This window comes from Sorex araneus, chromosome 2 (genome assembly GCF_027595985.1).
Source record: "Sorex araneus isolate mSorAra2 chromosome 2, mSorAra2.pri, whole genome shotgun sequence".
In the NCBI taxonomy this organism is placed as follows: Eukaryota; Metazoa; Chordata; class Mammalia; order Eulipotyphla; family Soricidae; genus Sorex; species Sorex araneus.
The window spans coordinates 347,765,812-347,783,680 of NC_073303.1; the positions used below are offsets into that span (position 1 = coordinate 347,765,812).

The window sequence follows — 17,869 nt, forward strand, 5'->3', positions numbered from 1 at the left end:
TACCTAAAATAATGACAATTTTACAAATAAAATTGAAATGAAATGCAGAGGAACCAAAAACTTTGCCAGGTTTAAGCATAAAGCCGTCTCAACTATTTCCTTCCAATTAAGCAAATATACTTGAAATAAGAAATAACTTTGGTAAAAATCAAATAAAGAGTTGGTAAAATCCTTTGTTAAAACCTCAAGGAGATTTGAGACCACAGAGATAGTACCAGTGGGTAAAGCTCTTGCTTTATACCTGGTCAACACAGGTTCAATCCCTGGATTGATTCCTTGAGCACTGCCAGGAGTGATTCCTGAGTACTTAGCCAGAAGAAAGCCCTGATAACAACTGGGTGTGACACCCTTCCAAAAAATCAAACAAAACAAACAAGCACCTCAAAATATTTAAGACTGCACTTGGTAGCACTTCACAGCCAACAAGGGTGTTTTTAAGTTTCTTAAGGCTGTGGTCCCGTATCCAACTGTGAAGATAATTCTTTTGAAGAACATTCTGATGTGTTTTTGGTGAGTATTGGCTTAACACTATACAATTTATAGTAAGTCCACAATTTTTTTAAAGGGATTGCTTTAGTAACATTAGTTCATCTGCCATCTTGAATTAGTAGGGGCTTGAATAACTTAAAATGAACTGAGAATCTCGACAGTAAACTTCAAAAGTCAGGAGGCTAATAAAAGCATTTGTATAAAAACATTTATTATTTTTATGAACCAGAAATGATTTCTCTAGAGGTATAAAGAGGATAAAATCTGGGGAAAGTGGAGTGGAAGTAGTCACCGGACACTGATTAATAAATGTTCTCATCTTTGCAGAAGTAGTTGTGCCCAGATGGATTTCAGAGTGACCTCAGTCCTTTTTACTTCAGGATATGCTCTCACATTCCAAATACATCTTTAACTTTTGCACTTACTTCTTTATTGCTTCCTTGCTTTTTCCATTATTGCTCTATAATATATTTTGCATACTCAGAGGTCCTTTCACAACTTATGTTAGATTAGGTTACTTTTCTGCTGCATATACATATATACTAGTTATCCTTTGCAGTGAAACAAGGCATTCCCAAGCCCTGTAACCTAAAATAATAATTTTATTTGTGGATGAGAAATTTGGGTTGGATTCTTCTGCTGATACCACCTAGCCTGCTCTGTGGCTACGGTTTTATGACTTTGACAGAGAATGGATGGTGTCAGACACCATCTCAATTTTGTAGTTTTTTCTTGCTATAAACTGAGTCATATATCTTCATCAGGTAATCTTTTATGTTTTAAGGCAAAGATTTAGGAAAAAGCAGCATTACAAGAGCATAAGTTCTATTTTATATATTTTTAAAACCTATGTTTTACGGATCTTGACATTTCATGGGTTAAAGAAAATTTCTGGTCAAAACCAAGGAAAAATATAAAAGGACACTGTAAAGGATCAAACATACAGGAATGCAAGATCCATATCAACCACAATTGACATCTCTAATTCTGGTAATTCATAGCTCTTCCACATAAAGAAAAATCACTTATTTTTCCTAAGAGCTCAAAAACTTATTTAATTAGAGAATCTAGCTGAAAATTGTTGATACTGTGATATTCATTAGACTCAGAAAACTAAAAATGTCCTTGGCTCTATAATTTTAGAAGTATCCTTGAATTTAAAAAATCCTTGAACTTTTAGGAGTATCTGTGAATTTTAAAAAATTAAAAGTTTTATATGCCTTTAGAATTATGTCATAAAGAAAATATAGAAACACTTAAAAATAATAAATAAAACAAATTACAGGTATTGCTAAGAGTAAAGTGGAATTAACCAGATAGGAAGAATTTAAGGAAGAGAGCCAAAGATAGGCATAGAAATTTTGGGCTGTCCACGAGGTTTTAAGTTTATTCTTAAAGATTTTTATCAAGGAGAAAAGCATTCTGTAGATTAATTCTGAGTCCAGGAATGATCTGTGGTCATGAGAATCAGAGAAACACATATTGGGGATAAATTGGGATATAACTTTATGTTAGTGATAAAGTAAAATTTATCTCTCTGAGTACATTCAATGTGGTGTCTTGACCATTCTTTTTCAGCTCACATTCTTTGTATCAGTTTTGATTATGATATATGGAATTATCATCATCATCATCATCATCCTGTTGATCGTCGAATTTCTTGAGCAGTCTTAGTAATGTCTCCATTCGTCTAGCTCTGAGAGTTTAGAAGCCTCTCGTTACTCATCTTTTCCAATGGTGCAGCATTTGAGGTTCTTTCAGGGTTAGGTTAGGGGTATGAGACCCATCATTGTTACTGGTTTTGGCATATGAATACACCACAGGGAGTTTGTGAGGCTCTCCCATGGAAGCAGGAAACTCTCAGTAGCTTGCCAGGTTCTCCCAGAGGGAAAACTAGTCTGTGAGATATCTCTTTCCGGGAGCTTGGTTTTATAGTCTCTGGATGTTGGCCATTGGTGGGATTACACGGCTCCGGGTCAGTCCCTGGGTGTGACCGCCTAGCTTCTGGAAAATGGGGACTCTGGGCGGAAGAGGCCCAGTCCCGATCCCAGCAGGCTTGGAGGTCTCATCCCTGGGTCCCACAAACCTGGGTTCCTCTGCCGGTTCCTTCCTGTATGAGACTCGTCTGAGTCTGAACGTGCGGAGAGGGACCTTGAGCATAGCTGTGGCTAGGCTCGGGAGGTCTTCAGCTGCAGGAGCTCTGCTCAGGTCGGGGAAGGAAACTGAAACCTACCCCCTTCGACATGGAATAGATATAGAAACTACCTTGGGAAGCATCAGGTATTTTGTTGTCATACCCTTGGTATGATGTTGGGGTAAGATAAAAAATTGGCAAGACCATTTTCAAAGTTGAGTATAAAGTAGGAGTGAGTTATATATGTATAAAATTCATGGCTTAATTATAGGGTAGAAAAAGACTTCTGTAGATGCTTTAGCATCGAGAGAAGGCTGTAGTCCTTCAGTGGATAATCGGAGGTGCTAGAGAATCATCAGAAATGAGGAGCGTTGCTTATGCATTGGAGTGGTCCATTAACCTAATTCCTTCCATTTCCATGTTGTTAAATAGCAATTAGAACATGCATTTATTTTGTGCCCCAACCCCCTGGCCCCTTGAAATCACTCCATATTTTAGTCTTAATGGTACATGATAATAGAGTCAAGAATTGCAAACCCACTAGATTGGGGAACTTTTTTGGGGAAAGTCACATGAAGGGCACAATTTCATGCAATAACTGACAATTATCTTCAAAGAGATTTTACAAACTGCCTCATAAATGTAACATCCCAATCACATCCTTATTGTTTAATGGGGAGATATGAAAATTCAGTTGACAGTGCTGTCACATCCAGGAAGGAATTTTCGCTTGAAAAGGCACTAAAGACACATATAAGAAAAAAGGACCACATGAGCACATAAATTAATGAACTCTGTGAATCCGATCAGGATCCACTGAACCACTCAGCAACCCAGTGTAGGCCTGAATCATATCACAGTGATTTCTCTGCCCACCTGGAAACTTCATTGCCTATACTAAAATTCTACAATCTTTAAAAATATAGATTAATTTTCCCACCTCCAAGAAACATTCTTGACTTTTCCTGTCCATTTTCACCTCTTCTTCTTTTTTGTTCTCTAATTCCTCTAGCATTTAGAGCTTAAGCCTTATAATTCAATGTTGAATTATAGACCATTCTACTGATAGTAATAATACGATTTTCACATAAAATATGTTATGCTCTATTGCTTTAAGTACACAAAGCTCCTATTACAACTGAATGTAGACATTTCTGAGATTGTGTGGGGCCCTCAGTAACAATATCTTGCTTAAATTTTGCTTCAGTGACATTTCTACCTCAAGGATGACTCTTATCTGTATCATAGCTTGTGTGCGTGTCCCTGAACATTTGTTAGATGTAACTGCTCATTACTTTATAAAAGCACTCAATAAAGTTTATTTTACTGAGGTAATATGATATACAACACTTTCTGTATTATTGTTTCACCTTTGCAATTCTATTTTACTACCACTGCTACCAGACTGTGGAGACACCTACATCACTGTCCCAAGGTCCTTTCTCTTCCCATCTCTCCTTTGAAACTTCATTTCTCACTTCAGGGATTATGTCAACAGCCATTCTTTTTGCTCTGTTTCTTTTATACTTTTTGTTTATTTATATCCTTTATAAGATCAATATCATTTTGTATTTGTCTTTTTCTTTCTGCCTCCATTTAGCATATCTTCCAGTACCATCTAGGATACAGTGAAGTGGAAGATTTGATGTTTTCTCAGGACTTATTGATTTTATGATGTATATATGCCACAATTTCATTATTCCCTTATCTATTATTGGGTACTCATGTTATTTTCAGATAGTTATGATTATGAATAATACTGTAAGAAATATAGGTGCACATAAATTTTGGGGTATTAATGTTTTTTTTTGTTCTTGAGAAAGATGCCCAGGAGAGAATCAATGGGTCATATGGAAGTTCTAGTTTTAACATTTTTTTGTTTGAATTTGGTCCACGTCCAGTGATGTTCAGGGCTTAGACCCGATTCTGTGCTCAGAGATCACTCTTATTGTGCTAGTGGAATCATACAGGATATCAGGGATTGAATCCTGGTCAGCCACAAACAAGGCAACTGCATTACCTCCTGTATGATCTCTGCAGCACTAAACTTTATTATTTTAAGTTTAGTAGTCTCTACACTGTTTTCTATAAAGGTGGGTCTTTAGAAAAGCAAACTGAACTAAAATTAATTCTAAAACATAAGTTGGCTATAAAAAAAGGGTAAAATGTTGTTCTAAATATATGTGTATTGGGGAGGAGTGAGCAGAAAAGGGAGGCATACATTTTAAAAATGTATAATAACTTGTATTTGAAATTCTAATTATATCTGTGTATATAACTTCTATAACATCTATTCCACAGGTGGCACAAGAACTCAGAGTATGGAGACTTTTTCTAATGTGGATAATGGCACAAAATGACCAAATCCAAACTCCTTGGCACATTGATGCTATAGTCAACCTAAAAAAGAAGTAAATTTCGGCAAGTTCAAATAATTGGAACTGAATTTATTAGGGAATATAGGGAAATCATTCGTGAAATGAATACTTTAGTAAGCTGAGTGAGTCTACCGAGGGTTTGAAGCAGGCTGTATTTATGGGGAAGTAGGGCAATGGGGGAATTTCAACTAGAGTCCAACAAGTATTCATTGGCTTGAGGATGAAAAGATATTCCTAGAGATGTTCATTGGTCAGAAATTAACTTTTGATCTTCTGTAAGTCAAGATTTATGGAAAATCAATCTCACAGTGCTTTTGCTTGCTTTTTCAGTTGGCTTTTGTTTTGCCGCTCCCAGAGGTACTCAAAGATCACTACTGGTGGTGCTGTGAGACCATGAGGTGCCTGATCAAGTAGAAACTCCCATATGTAAAGTATGTGCTCCAGAACCTTTGGCCATTTCTGCATGCCCAGTTCTTCAGTTGTTAAATTTGCTTCTTCAGAGGCACATGAGATTCTTCATTTCATATCCTCCTGTTCCATTTTGAATAACTGTTTCCACAGTGATGCCTGAAATCAGATAACGAATGATGATCCGAATTTATACTAATAAATAAGTGGACTAAGTTGCTCATGTCTGGTTTTCATTGGAAATGGGAACCTTCACTCAACTCATAAAGATAGGCTCATGATTCACTGGTATTTGGCGGAGTGGGTGAGGTTTCTGTAGTATAAATGGTTTTGTGGGTTGCTTATTTATTCTGAGTGTTATATGTCTAGGTAAGTGGATACATGGATTATATTATCTTCTTTTGTCTAAAGCACCCTTAATAGAAAAGTGAGTTATAATCCCGTGGGAAGACTATGAACAGAAAGTTATGCTAATAGTAAAAGCCCTGAAGAATCAGTTTGTTAGGGTTTGCTAGAGCCAGCCCTTTCCTTCTCTGCTCTTCCTCAGTCCCATTTCCCATATAAGAAGAGTCATATAGTAGCACTGTCATCCCGTTATTCATCGATTTGCTTGAGTGGGCACCAGTAACATCTCCATTGTGAGACTTGTTACTGTTTTTGGCACATCAAATCATATAATAAGATCTAAGAATATATTTGTTGAGAGAAAAGGCAATACCTTTTGAAAATGACATTTTAGAAAGATCTTCATCCCTGTGTAATAGTGTTGCCAAAAATGATAATATAAACATATATAAACACATTCACACCTATAAACACACATATAAATTCACATATGTAGACACATATATAAACATCTCTCACATATAAACACATTCAAAATGTCAGGAAAACTTTTATAATCCACTTGACACTAAATAAACTAGAATTTAGAATAATACTACAAATACTTTTGCTCATTGGTACTTAGGATTGAAAAGTAAATTCAGGGTTAGCAGCAGAGCCATCCCATGGTGACTCTTGCAGGGATATTGTGTATATCTGAGGCAGCTTTCGTTATTAGAAAATCCAAAACTAAGAGTCAAAGCAAAATGAAATCAGTGCTGGACTTTGCAATGTCTCAATCATAATGTATGAAACCAAGATTTCCTAAAATGTGAAATATATTCAGACTCATGCTTTCACTGAAAATATTAGCATGCACAATGTTTTCAATTTCAGCAAAAATGCTATCATTAAACTATGTTTACATTATAAAATAGAATGTAAATATTGCTTATTTCATTTGTTCTTCATAATTTTTAAGTTTATATTTAAATGTAGGATATATAATGAATGAGGCATATGAACTCACACTATGTATTTATCTTTTATGTGTATAATTGTTTACTTACCTATTTACCTCCATGGGGATGTAAGGCTCAGTTTTGAGTTTTATTTTTTTCTCCATAAGAACTGTATATGACCAGAAATGTGTGAGGCCATTAGATTTAAGAATTAGAAGCTGCTTTTGAAAGTAAATTTTATGCGCATGATAGCAATGAGAGAGAATACTATTTTGAGAGGCAAAGTCTGAGGCTACTGGCCCACACAATCAGTTAAGATAGTTAGCAGCAATAGATATGAACCATAGAAATGATTGCACTTCTCTGAAAGAAAGTAATCCAAATAATTCCTTCTCCTTTTCAAGGCCCTATTGCACATCCCAGCTAGCCTCTTGTGCCTTACACTAAGTTTAATTTTCAGAATCCCTCCTCTCCAACCTGAATGAAAGGCTCTTTGCCTTTCAGATCGAGCCGGTTAAGATATTTCCTCTTATTTCCCTGAAATGCCCTGAGGTATCCTTTTGACCTTCCTCTTGTACTCATCCCCTGTCCGCCCTTCCTGACCAAGGTCAGCTCTCTTCTCTTCCAATCTTCTCAGACCACTTTAGCCCACAATCTTCTCTTTCTTTTCTAAACTAATAGCAGTTTCTATCTCTGCCACTCATTTGACAATCAACTATATAATGCATTGTGACAGCTCTGATATTACATTGTGCCATATCGTTATTTCCCTCTTCTGTTTTTAGTTTTTTATCTATTTCCCCTCACATTTTTCTTTATAACTGTAACTTCACTTGAACATTCTTTATGGAAGCGGTGGCATTTTCCGCTTTTGTTGTGTTCTTCCTTAATCTGTGCTCAGTATGTAATTAGACCTGGAGAGAGTGTTTACTAAATATTAGCCCTGAGGATAAAGGATAGGCAATTCTGTCTGATGTTTCATTTCCTCACCTGAAATTAGAATAATAACATATACTCACAGGGCTGATTTAGGATTAAACAAACAATGTATATAAAGTGGAAGATAGAGTGCCTGCTGCTTGGGAAAACTTGGTCAATTTTATACTTGTCAGGATAAACTCCCTAATGGAAACTTCTATGTAACACACTTCCTTGTTATCTTGACATAGCACTTGTACAGGAATGAATGATTTGTGGCATGTAACATGTGTTTATCCCCTTGTTTGAGGCACTAAAGTGCAGGTTGAAAATTTTCATTTTAGTAAGACTTCTTCTCTTCTTATTATATCAGTTCTTTTTCTCAAGAGGTTTCTTCCTATAATCAGAAGGAGGCATTATTATTTCCCAGACTCATTGATAATTGGTGTTAAAAGTATAACATCATAATAGTCTGACGATCCAATATACTGATCACTATGAAAAAAATAAAGAAAAGAAATAGATACATACACTCATCACACACACACACACACACACACACACACACACACACACTCACCTGCAGTGTTCTTAATCAGACCTGAAGCTTCCTGCTGACAGATATTTAACTCATTAATTCTGTTTGGCTGTTGGTCTGACACCTTCACTGTAATACAATATGAAGTGCTAATTATCACAAAATCCAATGATATAATTTACTGGCGAGAAAACCCTTTTTTCTTTCTTTATTGGAAGCTGCTCGCTCCTTTTCTTAAATTTGATCAGCATTTACTGTGATAGAAGAGGAAACCACAGCACCGTATTTGCCTTGAGCCCTAACTAATGCAGAGGACAGTTCACTCTCAATCCATGTTATTTTTCAGATAATTCAACACATCACGGGGTGCTTAAGAGTTTCTGTTGGTAATCTAAGAAGACAAAACAAATCTGAGATTCTGCATCCCTTCGAATAGGTACTCTGGCTGATTTGGATGACGAGCAGGCAGAGGCCAGGACCTCCTTTCTTCCGTGTGCTCTGAATCCATTTGTGTGTACAGGCACTGAAGAGCTGGTTGGTCATCCATTTCATCCCATTTCCTAAATTAAATGGGCTGGTCAGTTTCAATATTCCTCCTGGTCCTGGATTTCTTAAAAACAAAGGCACCCTTGCCAGAGACTTCTTGAAGAGAGTGTGTAGGTCCCGAAGTCTGGAGACTGCCAACGCCATCTAGACCGGACTGCTATTCTTAAGCACACAGTGAAGGAGTGCTGGGAGTCCAGTGAGAATCCACCAGTGCCTAGCCTGGAAACGATGGCACCCTCTAACCACGAAGTTCCCCATTAACCAAGTCAAGAGCTGGGATTCCCTGAAATGCATTACTTTTCTGTCGCATTGCCAGTTGAATTGCCACTTTAGTATCTGAGAGTATCATTAACCTCTTCCATTTCAGCTTTTATTTGCCAGCACTCTTAAGGACTGAGTCTTCTTTTGGTTGCTCCTCCTTTACTAGTCCCTGATTTGGAGGTGGCCTGGATCCCTCAGCCTGAGTGTGTGTGGTGTGGGGATGTGCTGGGTGATGAGGTATGTGGAGTTAGTCTATGACAAGGAGTCCTTGGGTAGAGATGGAGGAATGAAGCTCTGTATATTCAGGCCAGCAGCCTCACCCCTGCCAATAGAATGCCATTTATGACATGATTTTCTAAGTTCTGAATCTCATAGACTGCAGCAATGGAAGAGGAAAGGTGAGGACGAGTTTCAAGCCAGAAACCTCCTTAGAAGTTAACTTTAATTATGTGCAATGAACAAAGTATTGAGCATCCGGTGTATTATTTTTCAAAGGGATATTAAACAACAGTGCAATGCTGTCTGGTAATATTACAATGTCTATCTTCTCATGTGTCAGCAACAAGTAATGCGGAAGGAGGCCTAATTATCATATTCACAGTGGTACAGGTAGTAAAACAGTTATGCTTTGCATTGCTCAGGATGTTCAGAGCTGAAATAGATAAACTATGTGGGAGACTAGTAATAGGTAATTATTCTCTACTTACATATTCAGCCTCATAATTCTAAATTAAGGTAAGTGGAAAAAGCTTATAAAATATTCAAAGCTCCTTTATCTTTCCTCCTCCCTCTTATTAGAAACTGTGCATGAATTTGCATAGAATAAACTGAGCTCATAAATCAAAGAAGAAACTGCAAGAATGCTCTTTGTAAGTTATAATTTAAGGTTAACTGTAGCACATTTTGCTTACTGTATTATTAATGACTTTCGTTCACTCATGACAAGATTACATATTAAAAATTGTTGGTAGACAAAACTCAGTTCATAATCAATTTGCTTCTTAATGTGAGCAATCTGCGTGTATCCCTACGGCAGAGGCAGGTTTAGCGAGGATAATGGAAAGGGTGCCTTGGGAAGGAAGACTCTTACATAGTTGGGCTCTCGCACGGGGATGATTGACAGGTGACTTCATAGGGGAATTACTAGACTGGTGAAGGGCAAACCTGGATTGCTCCGGCAGGATACTGGACAACTCCCTAAGGCTCCCGAGTTGGACTCCACCCTCAATCAGCCCTTCTCTCCTCTCTCCTGCTGTCTGCTTGTTGCCATCCTGCCTCTTGCCTGGTCATGATGTCTCTTTGTCCTCACAACCCCATTTTAAAGAAATTCATTTCACTTGTTAACTAGAAAATGTAAATTTTCCACTCTCCACTAAACAAACTTGATTTTCATGTGCTTTCTCAGATCAGACTGGCAGGTATGCTATTCCTTCTCCTTTTCTTACTATTCCGTTTTGTGCTTAGATTGTGTTTGGGCAGTTCCTCTTTTGGATCCTTACTTCTGTGTTTCAGTATTTCTGCTCTTTGAAGATTCCGCTTCTTTTTCACTTGAACAAAGAATTGCCAGCCCTATCTCTACAGTTACTGCTTCTGGCCTCCTCAACTTAGCCAAGGATAAATTTTTTTATTCTCATAGATTCAGATAACTGCTGTCTTATAATGCTTGTGTAGTTCAAAGACTTACCCTCACTCTTAGCTGTAGAAGCAATCGGAAGGGCCACATGTTTATAGAACACTATTTTTCTGGAAGTAGTCTCTGTTGAGTTATATGTAATGTTTCAGTCTATATCTTGCTACAACTTTGCCTATGTTAGATGTTTTTGGGGAAAAAATATCCCTGATCTGTATACATGCCAATGTGTCTTCTTACTATCTGATGAAATACTCCAAAATCAGAGTGTAATATCATACTTCTTTATTTCATTAAATATTTTAATTTTGTTATTACAGAAGAAAGTCTCTTGCCCGCATGCCTGGCTATCTTCCCCGGGGCCCCTTGGAGGGGATGGGCTCCAGCTTCCCTCCCGACCCCAAGCAGAGCTCCCAGTGGCCGAAGACCACCAGAACCTAGCTGCAACCATGCTGGAGGCTCCTCTCTACACGTTTGGACAGGCCTCATGCATGAAGGTACCGGCAGAGGAACCCAGGTGTGTGTAATCCCATGAACGGTCAACATCCAGAGACTTAAAAGCAAGCTCCTAGAAGCAATATCTTTGACTTACTTCTCCCTCTAGGAGAAACTGGCAATCTTCTGAGAGTTTCCTGCCCCCATGGGACAGCTTTGCAAGCTTCCAGTGGTGTATTCATATGCAAAATCCAGTAACAAGCTGGATCTCATTCCCCTGACCCTGAAGAGCCCCTAAGGCAACATCCTTAGGAAGGCCGAGTAGAGATGGACTTCTAAGATCTCAGGGAAAGGACGAAATGAGATGTTACTGAGTCCAAGAAATCGGTGATTAACAGGATATTGTGATTAACAAGATTGTGATTGCAGAACCATAGAATTTGTTGATTTATTGAAATTACATAAAAAACCTTAGCCACCCTGAAAGTACTTGAGGTTTTAAATCCTTGGGATAAAGAAACTCAGATATAGGTGTAATAGTAACGTTAAAAGAAAGCACTCACCAAAATTTCATAAAGAACTTGAGGGAAGATTGTGTCTTATTTATAAGCAATAGGACTGACTCCTTTCGCTGTTTTCTTCCTCAGAGGCCCTGAAAGCCTCATCTCCTCAATATGAATTTGCTTCATAGAACTTAGAACTACTTAGAGACCCTTAATGTAGAGTCAGAAGAGGTAGACAGGAAAAGAATCACAACTTAGAGTTTCACAAAGGAATGAGAGAGTGAGGTGGTAACTCATCTCGGATAAGAAGGAACTCAGAATGTTCATCACATTTATATTAAATAAGTGAGATGAAATAAAAAGTCAAAAGGGACTCTTTGTCTGACCTTTAAGACAATGGATTTAAGATATAGGATGCTTTCGGGGTAGCATCCTATATCTCCCTTTAGTTGATTCCCCTATCGGGTGACTGAGCTCATTACTCTTAAAAATTCTCTGTTGTAACACCCAAAAGGAGAGAGATAGAGCAAAAGGGAATTCCCTGCCACAGAGGTGGGGTGGTGTGCGGGGAGGACAAGGTGGGGGTGGTGGGAGAGATGCTGGGACCATTGGTGGTGGAAAATGGGCACTGGTGGAGGGATGGACACTTGACCACTGTATGACTGAAATTCAAGCATGAAAGTTTGTAAGTTTGTAACTATATTCCACAGTGATTCACTAATAAAAATTTTTTTTAAAAATTTCTCTGTTGTTTCTTAATCAATGGTTCTCTTATCTCTAAACTCTTCATGGCCTAAATGTATTTCAAAACCCTGACTTATTTGTGTCTTTGCAGTTACCTTATAGAACCTCAATGTTACCTTGTCCCCAACAGAACTCTTCTTTCCTGCTCAAGCCCTTTGAACTTTCTGTCTCTGAGCATGAGTCACCCACCCAGCACCCACTTCTCTGTCTCAATCTGGTGAGGATACTTCTCTCACCTCCTCTCTCTGGGCTCTAGGACCTCAACATCCATCCCAGCTTCTCCCAAATCACCTCTTCCTTGCAATTCTTTGTCCAGCTATGCCACAGGCTCTTCTCTAGAGACCCCTGTCACTGACCAGTGACCACTTTTTGTTTGTGTGCTTGTTTTTGCCGAATTATTAACCCTTTATGTATCTCTGCTCTGCCCTACATGATTTGGTTTCTCAAAAATAAAGCTTTGTTCATGTAATTTCCTTATATAAAATCCTTTTCTGGCACTTTGGCAAATTTAGATTTCTCAGTGTGAGTATCTAACCGTTCATGGTCCACACACACACCTCTCTATTATCATCTGCTTTTCAAATGCAGACCTCCTGGATTCAAGCACTCTTTCTCTAACTCTTACCACACCTCAATTTTAGGTGGTAACTTGCTTTATTTTACTCTTAGCCAGAGGCAGAGCTTTTATTTCTGTAATGTTGCCAAAATGTTAATTTAATTCATTAAAAATGTATTGTGCATCTATTATGAAATTCTAGGAGTTGGGGGAGGTTTGGAAGTGAAGACAGTTGAGTAAAAGCAGAGAAAGGAGGGAAACAGAGAAGACCCAGAGGACTTGCAGAATCTTTAGCAGTCCATTCCCCGTTCCAAGATGTAGTAATCAGGAGCCCTGGAAATTGGTCCTGCTGAGCAGTCGTTATTCTGTCCAGGGACCTATTGGAATTCTAGATGGTCTGAGCATCCTTCAAGTGGGGACTGAGTAGTGGATGAGAATATACCAGTGCACAAGAATTATTTTTCTAGGGTTTTAAACTTAGAGGTGCAGTTCTCCAAATTAACATTTGAAATGGGACTCTTGTTATTGCACTGTTTATTTTTATATGATTACTGCTTAGTTTTTATATTATTGAACTGAGCGTGCCTATAAGATTTTAAGCTCTCAAAGTAGCCAAGTTCAGTTTGTCACAGGTGTGTCATGCCTCTATCACCATGAGGTCCATCAGAGAAGATGGCCTTAAGTTCATGAAAATGACACACTGCCTTTGTACTTTGGGGAGGTCTCTGTCCCAGAAAGCCAAGAGAGGGAAAGAATCTTGCTGCTGCCTCAATTGTATTGTATGGTTGAGGGTGGGAATGGTGGGGAGTGCGTATTAAGTTAAAGGGAAGCAGGAGAAAGGGAGGGGAGAATAGGAGTCTGCTTTTCTGCTATTTACCTAGTGAGTAAGACCAAAAATTTAAAAAGCATGAATTTTCTCACTAGAAATCGCTTTAGCAGCTCCTCTGAAAGTTATCCTTCCAAAGTCACAAAATCATTCATAATTAACTGTCAATTGATTGATGCAGACATATGCCATCGGAGTTCTGAGGGGTTAAGATCAATGTGGATTGAGGGAACACAAAGGGCCTTGAAAGATGAATAAGGTTTATGTGTGAAATGGAAGGAACAGCTTGTCTACGTGGAAAAGCAATGGTTTCCCCAGGGTGACACGAATTCACACTTTCTTAATATTCCCAAATGGGTACTGTGCGTATGTTTGTTTAAAGGATATATACCACATCTGGTCAAACTGTCCTTGGCACATTGTACACGGAAAGGACATCTCTAGAGGGATGGGTGACATCCCTAGATATGGTCCTTTATTTGCATTCATCTTTGTATTTTATGAGGAAGGATAGAGATGACTTCTTTGTTTACCCCACTAATTCCATTTCTCTGGAGGATGACAAATGTTGGTGACAGTCTGTTGTATATATTTTGGGCTCTCTTTCTAGACTAGTACATACTTGCACATAGTTACAATAGATATTCATATCTATATATGCATAAATTAATAAAAATTATAAACCCAAAATGAGATCATATAGCTGCCAGTTGATTGCACAATCTTTATTATTTTCTGAATCTATTGCTTATCCATGTACTTTGATGATACTTTTCACTTGCCTTCATTCTTTTTAGCTTCTCACTGACCTATAATCTAGGGTTTTTAAAAATAACATATTATTGATGGGTATTAAATATGGCACTTATAGTTTTGAACCAACTATGTCCTTCTATGTAGAATAAACTCATGAGAGTAGAATTGCTAATTCTGAAAAAATTCACTGGATTGTGTTCTGAAAGATTATTTCATCCCACTAAAGCATATAACATGTGCTAACACCCATTTCTTCAAATCAGTATAATATTTTAGTTTTTGAAAAATTAAAAATGGTATAGTAATTATTTTTGACTATATTTTCTTTATTAGGAAGGTTAACTGCCATTTTTTGCAAAACATATAATTGGTCTTATTATTTTCAAGTTTTTTTATTGCTCTAAATAAGTCATTTATTTCATTTCTTATTTCTCACTAATTGGAATTAAATCAGTTTGACTTCCACTGAGTTTTTCCTAACCATCAAATATCTAAGCCAAGTAATGTGAAAGTGTTAAGTGAGTTAAATAATCAATTGATCAATACGTATGCACTAGGCAATTAATGCCTCTAGTGTGTGCCTGATTTTATTGGGCATATGGCTTTGCTTTTAAGAAGCTTATATGATCTTTTAGGGTGATAAGACTCAAACTGTGATCAATGAGAGAAGTGTTGTTTACTGGAACCCAAGGACTGTAGGCAACCAGGGAAGAGAGGAGCTCTGGGAGTTAAAATAGCTGAAGAAGGCTTGATGAAGTGAAGTTGGCTTACCTTCTGGGTGATTTCAGAGGAAATACGCATATTGTAGATAGGAGAGAATAATATCAGTCAGAGTATTAATTGAACAATCTGTGGCTTTGATAAGCTAGTGGAGGGAACTAACCTTAAGAACACCAATACGTTTAGAAGCTTACAAATTTATACATCATTGTGACTGCTCTCCACTACTCTCAGCCCATCATCTACACAGACAAAGTTTCAATTCTTACTCTGCAGGATTTGCCTCTGTCTGTTCTTGTCTTGACCTGCCTTAGTAATAGTGTTGTCAGAGAATTCAGCTTTCAGACTTGGGGTTCAGGAGGATTGACAAGCTCTATTCTTTAAAGCTCCACTGGATCCCCCCAAACTGCTGGATCCAGAACCTGCCTGATTGCAACCCCTAAAGCCTCATCATTTTGTCCAGAGGTGCCATTGCTGCAATTACAATCCAAACCCAGAGTCAATTACTCACTGTGTGAATCACCCCCAAAAGATTGCTTTTTCCTTTTCCATTAGTATCACACATAATTGCACTCTGTATGGTTCCTAAACTCTTATTCCTGACTTCAATGTCCACGAGGATCCGAGGTGATTATAAAGCCCCTTCATCTCCTATCGCTGACCTCACTGACACTTTCCATAAAATTCTTGCACTATTTTCTTTGTTAACAAAACTCCTACCTCCCACCATTAATTTTTCAGCTCTTCATGAGAAAAAAAATCAGTTTTTTCCCTGCTGATTTTTCCATATGTTCACCCATTCTTCTCTTTTTCTTTGTCTTCTTATTAACAGAGAATGTTAACACTCACATACCCCAGAGTTCTAAGGACGGTTGAGTTTGATGGTGCTGTGTGTTCTCTTTTATTGCTACTATCCATTGCAAACCTCATTCTTTTCCACATCATGGCTCTTAAGATCACCACAAGCTGACCCAGAGCTTGACCTCTCAGTTTTCTCTCCGATTCAAACTCAAGCTACAGCCAACCCCTGCTTCTTCTTTCCTCCTGCTATTCAGTGTGCCTGTCCAATGTATTACCTGCCCTTGGGGCTTATTAAATGGGCTCATCCAATTTATCATAAATAATTTAACAGCTGCTAACTACCACAACACAAGTTAACAAAGGAAGCAAGAGTCACGCTGAACCTTTAGATTCAAGGGAGATGGGAAAGTGAAGTTAGGGTAGGATAAAACATCGACATAGCTAGAGGAAGAAAAAATAGAAGCAGTCTTGCAGGTGACAGTCACAGATTCATAGGACTATAGTGACTCCATGCTGTAGTTGAACCTGAACTCATATACACAAGGTCCCAGACATATATATATATATATATATATATACACACACACACATATATATATATATATATGCTCCATATAAACGCACAGCAGTAGGGCGTTTGCCTTGCATGCAGCCAACCCAGATTCAATTCCTCCACCCCTCTCGGAGAGCCTGGCAAGCTACCGAGAGTATTTTGCCCCCATGGCAGAGCCTTACAAGCTAGCCATGGTGTATTTGATGTGCCAAAGACAGTTACAAGTCTCCAAAAAAAAATGGAGACGTTACTGGTGCCGATGAGCAATGGGATGACAGTGATAATGATATATATATATATACATATATATATATCACTATATATATCACTATATGGCCAACTCGGGTTCAATTCCTCCAATCCTCTCAGAGAGCCCAGCAAGCTACCGAGAGTATTCCACCCACAGGACAGAGCCTGGCAAGCTACCCGTGGCATATTTGATAAGCTAAAAACAGTAACAAGTCTCACAATGGAATGTTACTGGTGCCCGCTCAAGCAAACTGATGAGCAATGAGACGACTGCTACATATATATGTATATATATATGTAAACATATATATGAATATATGTCACTGTCACTGTCATCCAATTGCTCATCGATTTGCTCGAGTGGGCACCAGTAACGTCTCCATTGTGAGACTCATTGTTACTGTTTTGGGCATATCGAATACGCCACAGGTAGCTTGCCAGGCTCTGCCGAGCGAGCAAGATACTCTTGGTTGCCTGCTGGGCTCTCTGAGAGGGGCGGAGGAATCAAAATATGAATACATATAATATATTATGTGTATATATATTTGCGTGTCATCCTTGCATAAGGGCCATGCTAGTCTTCTCTGTATCATTCCAATTTTAGTCTATGTGCTACCTAAGCAAGCTGGAGTAATAGTACAGCGGGTAGGATGTATGACTTGCATGCAGCTGACCAGGGTTTGATTCCTCTGCCCCTCTTGGAAAGCCCGTCAAGTTATCGAGAGTATCCAGCCCACACAGCAGAACTTGGCAAGCTGCCCGTGGCATATTCAATATGCCAAAAACAGTAACAACAAGTCTTATAATGGAGACGTTACTGATGCCCACTCGAGCAAATGGATGAACAACGGGATGACAGTGATATATATATATATGTATACATATGTGTATATATATATACATATATACTATATATAGTGTCTTTGAGGCAGTATGATATTTCAAGAAAGATAAAATAGCAGTGGCTCTTGAAGTGTTTCCACATGAAACACATGTGCCATCGGAGGAGCATCTGCTGGGATGAGATGTTCAAAGTCTGTCAGAGCCAGAGTATGACACTAACCCAGTGTGTGGAAATGCCTGACACACAGGTAAGATTGCAGTTCAGGGCACCGCAAGTGTGAAATATCGGAAACAC

At 38.3% G+C, this 17,869-nt stretch overlaps 1 non-coding gene across 1 annotated transcript; it reads right to left on the bottom strand.

The window, feature by feature from the left end:
• Positions 1-17,251: 17,251 nt before the first annotated feature.
• On the bottom strand, positions 17,252-17,355 carry LOC129402853 (U6 spliceosomal RNA). The gene has a single exon (XR_008628890.1). It is a non-coding gene; the product is annotated as a U6 spliceosomal RNA (small nuclear RNA).
• Positions 17,356-17,869: the final 514 nt, after the last annotated feature.